The sequence below is a fragment of the Neodiprion fabricii genome, chromosome 4, assembly GCF_021155785.1.
Source record: "Neodiprion fabricii isolate iyNeoFabr1 chromosome 4, iyNeoFabr1.1, whole genome shotgun sequence".
Taxonomy (NCBI): domain Eukaryota; kingdom Metazoa; phylum Arthropoda; class Insecta; order Hymenoptera; family Diprionidae; genus Neodiprion; species Neodiprion fabricii.
Genome location: NC_060242.1, coordinates 7,371,331 through 7,378,468, shown reverse-complemented (window position 1 = coordinate 7,378,468; position 7,138 = coordinate 7,371,331).

The window sequence follows — 7,138 nt, the reverse complement described above, 5'->3', positions numbered from 1 at the left end:
ACCAGCACGCTGCCAAATTAGCCTTTAATATCTTTTCTCGGCCGTTTCTATGACGTGTATCGGTGCATGGAGGGAGAACGGATGTTGGTTGGCGTATTACTTAAGATGGCAGTGCTACCATCATCAATACGTGTCACAGAGTTACGTATATTATTCACTTCACACAGAAGGCTGTCCCACCACCACAAGACGAACCTTAATTATCTTCCCCCGTTCTGTTAGCGTGCAACCACCTAACAGGCAATCTCGTCGAGGATTTTTGACACCCCTTCTTCGCGTCCCTTTTTCTTGCTCCGTTTCCTCGACGTTCTAATAACGCGATATCGCAATTCGCTCAAATTACCCGCGAAAACTTGTTCTGTAAAGAAAATCTATTCTAAACTCACATTGGATTCGGAATCGTTACATATTTTATTTATAACTGCAATTTTTTATGATCCAAGTTGGTGAAACTTGACGGAACCGACAAGACGAAGAATGTCTGGAATCAAAAACTGTCGTATTGGATAAAGGTATAAAAGGTTGTAACTGAAAATAGTATCGACCAATGTCAAAACGACGATCGAAGAGGAAAGGAAAAGTTTTCGGAAGAAAAAATACTCGTACGAAAGATTCCACGCGATTTTTAGTCGTACGGGTTACATATTCCATCCGTTTCCAAATCCTTGACTTTTAGAATTCTCGCGATCATAGGCATGTTTAAAATATTTAATGTACATTGAAAAACGCACAAGAAAAAAAAAAATTCTAATCACCTGATTAATATTCAAAGTAAGCTTAATCTTATCGGATCCAAAATATATACGTGTTAATCTTTCTTTATTTGCACAGATTGTTTTGATTTGAATTCAATAAATTTATTCACAAGAATACACAATTGTACTTTTATGTAACTAGTAATTAAGTAGGCAAAAGTGAACAATTTAACGGGTAAGAAATTCGAGCCGATGCAAAAGACGTAAATTATTCAAACGGTTAGTTTTAACATGTGACAAATGTATCCCGAGCTCGGAAATGTTAAGAAAAGCGTTTTAAGCACCGTTCCAACTTCGTCCATGGCAATGTATAAGAAATCCAGCGCACAACACAAACATTGAAAAGCAACGACGATGTAATTTTCAGGGGCGATTGAGACCGGAGATAAAACAAATTGAAATTAATCGGCGGTTTTATCTTGGGAATATTTTAGCGTAGCATGGGGAAAGCGTTTGGTCTCATTGCAGGACGAAGGAGAGAGAAAGAAAGCAATTGCGCACGTTTTGCGTCAAGTCTGGTATACATGTATACACATATATATATATATATATTTATGTACAAATACACGGACATTATCAAGTACGTAGAGCTACCAAGAAACGCGTTGTAAAATACAGGGCGGACCTCGCGAGCCTTTATCATGCAAAGAAGGTTATCGCATTAGCGACCTCTGTAACAATGGATTCTTGAAACCCCAACTCGACTCCTTCATCGAGTATACGTAGAGGTATAACCGTGGCTTGTTAAAGTAATAACTCTAATTATACAGACCGTTTCGAATACACCTCCTCTCACCTTTTCCAATGGGCGCTAGGTACCATCTACAAGCTCGCGTATATCGTTGCCTCTATCTCTCGGATATATTATATCTTATATCCAGGTAACAGAGACTAAATTGAGTGAGAAAAAATGAGACGAAGGATAAAAGAAATCGAGAAAAGGAAAGAGAGGAAAGGGGGGGCGGGGGAGAGGACGGAAGGTGATAATGATGTGGATCTCGCTCGATTCATCTAGCTACGCTAATTAGGGATTGATATTACATGCGTTGGCCACTAATTGCGGCAGCCCGATCTTCGGATATGCGAGAACAACTTGGCGCGGTTCAAATTTAAGTGGTATAGTACAAAAGTTCTCTGGCACATTCTCATTTCGAACAATTATTCGCCGGCTGGACTCACTCGATCATTTTTACATTTTTACAGTGCAATGCAATGCGTGTAAGATCAACGTTTCGATTCGTGGGTCAATTTTCACTGAGGATAATTGCGACGAAATTGTCGGTTTTAAAGTTTTTTTACAAAAATTTATGCAAAGCAAACTACAGCGTGTAGTTGTCTCAGTTTCTTTGTATTGAACGTCAAGTTTGTTGAGATTGATATAGAACCACCAATTGCGACAGACAGAGATCAATACTGTAGGCAAACATTGATTGAAGAAGTATCGATTGATTTTCCATGAAAATTGCAATCGAATCAGACAAGTCCTTTTCGTTATTTTTGTCAACCGCCGATGTAATCATCGCGTCTTATTTACCATTGATGTATCTTACTGGATTGAACGTATAAATGAACTCATCTTCACTGATTTGCTTTTCCCTTTACCGAGGATCGCGCCGAACTGAGGAAATCATGATTTCGTTTTGTTCAACTGTCTACATATTTGTTATTTTAAAATCTAGCGATTCACGCTTTTTTCGATTTTGAAATTAGATTTCAATGATAAGTTAAGCGAAATACCGAAAATGCTAAAAATGTTACGTTCAATGTTTGAAGAAAAAACGTAACGTCAACTTGGATGAGTAAATTTCAATATCAAAGTAATTTAAATAGCGAAAAAATGTTACTAGATGTAGTAATATCATAGAGATTGGTAAATCAATTTCTGTCGCGGTGTACTTAGAACAAATCCAAAAACGGATAAAAATTTCTTGACTGCTGTAAAAAAAAACCTACTTTAAACTTCTATAAGGGTATATTTTGCTTTCAAGAGTAAATAGTGAACTATTATTCACTACTAGTTTACTTGTGTAAATTTAAAACAAACGTATACACATTTGACAAACCGATAAAAAATCTCCTACTCCAAGATCAAGCAAATTAGAATTACATAAATATACGCTAAACTACAAAGTAACGAAAATGGGGTCAGTAGTGTAAGTATAATATCAAAACGCCTGATCTTCAGAGTTCTACAAATTTTGACATGGTCAATAACTGGAGGTATGTACACCTGGACGCAATGAATCTGAGATGGTTAATTTTTTACACTAGACAGTTATGTTGGCAACACAGAAAAACCTGCAGCGCCACAGACAGCCGAGCGCGAAACAAACTCAATCTCAATAAACTTAACATAACCCATGACCGTCGAATCTAACCTAAGAATACCGCGGGGATAATTACTTGTTGGATTGACACGTATTTTAAGGTTAGATTCGACGGTCATGGGTTATGTTACGTTTATTGAGATTGAGTTAGTTTCGCGCTCGGCTGACTGTGGCGCTGTAGGTTTCTCTGTATTGCCAACGTAACTGCCTAGTGTAAAAAAGTAACCGTCTCAGATTCATTGCCGCCAAATGTGCATGGTAAAATATCAGGTCGCATGAGTAAAGAAGGTTATTTGTTCCCTTGGGGTATATAAATATTTACATTTTTCCGCTTATTAGACATTTTTCGCATCCAACGTTATGCCGAAAATGAAAATTACGATTTATCATTCAGACCATCGCTGCAGTTTGTATTTAGCGAAAGCATTATACCCGCGCCATTAGGCTTAAGCTTCTGACTTTCGTACCTACTGTAGTATACTACAAATGAATCCATAATTTGACAAGCCTGACAAATCATTTATCCGCATCGCCAGTACGTATAATATATCAGACGTTCGGTAGGTTCGTACGCATAATGTACGTACCAACCACTACATGTAGTCACAAGACTGTGCAATCCGGTCTTGAGAAAAGCGAGTCGTAAGGATGGTCCTGGTATTGTGAGGGTAATAAGCATGCGGTAACCCACAAATGATTCTTTTACTGCCCTGCGCAGTTCGCTACTCGATATAATTTATTATTTTATGGTCCTTTTTCAACCCTTTTCCCGCTCCCCCATCGGAACTCCGCCACGCAACCCTAGAAAACGGACTGCCGCACTGCCCGGGAGACAAATGAACTGCGAAACAAAAGACGAACCGACGGTTTTTCGGCATCAGAGGCGTGGCGTGACGGTATTAAGCCACCCTCTTCTTCGAGAATCGTTCTCCTCGTGTTATGTGCCATTGACGCGGTGTAAACTACCGGAGTTTGGTTTGTTGGAATCCAGTCCGACTGTTTGTTTCTACTCATATTTCCGAGCTAAAGTGAACTGCAACTTCGTTCTCGCGTAAAGTTACACTTTGCACTTTGGAATGCGATGTACATACGTTTGGAAACTTGTCACCTGTAAGAGTAATTCTATATCTTCTGAAAACTTTTGTAACCAAAGATTGAAAAGCACGTGTATGACATATGACTGGAATCGTTTTTTCAAGATGAGCGGATGACATTCCAAAGAATCAAGTCCTCTACCAGGTATAAAAAAATTATCATTACCTTGTCTACACTTTTCAGTAGCTGAGTAATTGCAATGTCGGTCGTTTTTGGGACCTCACTTTTCACTTGTCACAGTGTCACTGTAGTGATGAAAAAATGTCAAGGAGAAACACGATCTTGATGCACAATGCGCGGTGAAACGTCTCGAATGTTGGCACGGACACAGAACTACTTTAGTTAGGCGCAAAACAAAACTTGACCACGAACTTTAGGCGAACGAAGATGTTGCCGCAACCGCGACGCCGAGGATACTGAACGGGAAATCGATATTCGAATTCAATGTTTACCTATTTCTGTTGAAGTTCACCCGAGCACCTCGTACGTGTTTACGTGTACGAACTTGTGGCGAATTCGAGTCTATAGGGTGCTCAATTAATAGCGAGATGATTCAAGTGGGCAAAAACGGTGTCGTGAAGGAAAAATGTCTGAACGGGCCTACATTTTTTCTAACTTCCGATTGACTGATATTTTGAAAACTGGAGATCTTTAAGGTCGTTGATTGCAATCTGATATTGAAATTGGAAGGTCTAAATGTTAATGGATTTGGATCAAAATTCACAGCCGAGTATTTCTGAGGTCGCTGATCACGAGTCTAAAATCAAAACTTATAAATACAAAATCGCTAACTTTCTAGACTCGCTATTTTCAATTATTCGGATTTCAACTCAAGACAAGATTAGATCCGCCGTTTTGAACTCTCAAATTTTTATTTCAAATTTGTAATAAACGACTTTGTAAGTTTCCGAATCGCAAATGTTGAGTAAGAGAACTTGTAACACGTCCCAAACGGGTAAACAGTTCTGTTATTCACTCATAATTTGCTGCTCTCATTTTTCGTGCACGAAACCGCTACGTAGTTATTTACAAGAAAAATTCTAACAGGTATTTGGAATATTTATCTATAGACTGCAAACCAGTCAACAGATTATTGTCCATGTCTTAGATTCTAATTTTTCATTCTATATTCGTTTCAATTTTGATTAGTCCAATTCTAGCGATGATCGCATTCAAGTTGAAACGGAAGAAAAACAGAACATTTTATCTCCGAAAACACGAAATACATATCGTATTAAAAAATTTCTTCTCGTTCACGTTGTTCAACATTTTACAACACGTTGATATCATAATTGCTAATCCTACGGAGTATGAATGTTTTTTAATGAAAGCCACGCAAAGCGACAAGATCTCAGATACGAAGTTCAGATCAAGTAATTATCTTGACAATGATCTTTCGTTCTGTAACCACTGTAAATTTTTATCCCGTGCCAACTGTGCCAACCTAGGTGTGTCGCTACAATATTATCGGAATGTCGAAGGTCTTGCTAGTATATGATTGTATTCTATCTTCCATGCGAGTCGATCACACGATTACAATCACTCCAAAGAAGTGTATAAACAAACGAAGAGGAAAATCGCGTAACTTACACGATGCCCGGATTTGTTACGGGAACTCTCAAATGCCGGTTTCCACCTATCCTACAAATGAATCAGCAATAAGAAACGAAAAAATAGTTCAAGTCGGAATTTGAGTGTAAGAAAAATTTGATAAAAAATATTCATAGATTTTTCATATATTTGATAGCGACGATTGTATATAAAAAATTATGAGGGTGAGAGTATTGAGAAAAGTGTGAGCACAATGTTCCCACAACAACAACTAGAAAGAAAAAAAAACTGAGCCTCCTTAAATTTCCAACCGTGGTTTATTGGTACAGTCCTTGCATAATTATATATTTTCACTTTTTGCTATAATCAGAAAATATATTTCGTTGAAAACTGACATATGAAAATTAGTTTTGTAGCTCTAAGTATAGAAAATCTGGTAGGTGTTCCCATATATTTTGAATATAGTAACTTGTGCTGCATTGCCGGTAACTGTTGTGACAATTGGATGACGGTGTGTCGATAAATTGTTTAAAAAAGTGCAATATAGTTAAACTAAAAGAATAGAATAATGTTTTAATAATCAGAAACTGTAGCGTACGTTTAAAACAACAATCGCATCGAATAGTTACACACGTGGAACATTGTCCAGTAGTTTGCAAAGGCATTTAAATCTTGTTACAACGATACTGGTTATTATTATTATTATTTTTAATATAATTTCCTGATAACTATACAACAAAATGGGAACACCTCTGGCCAATGTGAGTATTTCTAATCTCGCAGAGAGCACATTACGCGTGCACTAACACTCTTTGGCATTACGCTACAGGCATTATCCCAATTTGTTCGTTCGGCACAAAACAGTAATTACATGTGCCTATAATTAACCGATGATCGGTGCGAGGGACGATGCCGTATTATAAGTATGTGTTTAGACGGGAGGCTGCGGACGAAGGAAGTCTACCGAAGGACTCTTTTGCCAGTGTATTAAAATTGACGAAAAAGATTCTGCTCTTCGCGTCTCTTACGAACGAAACCGAGTGCAGATGCAGGACTATAATCAGAGAGACAGTGGTACAAACCGCAGAGGCCTCGGTTTAATATTACTGTCATTTCAAGACGAAATGCGGACGACTGAAGACCCGGTCGAAATTGTTACTCGAAAAATTAAATGGACGAAATCGTCCTGTTATTAGGGACCATTACAAACGATCAGACGGAACCTGGTGCCCGTGCAAGCTCTCTCTGAACCTTCTCCGTCGCGAGGGGGCGAGCTTTTTCCAACCCCGTATGCCGGTCCTTCGATCATCCTGCTCCTCAAACGCGATCGAAGATGAGCGTAGGGTTTACCCTCGGCTATCAAGTTACACCTCCGACTATCGAGATGACGCGATATGCGATTGAAACTCA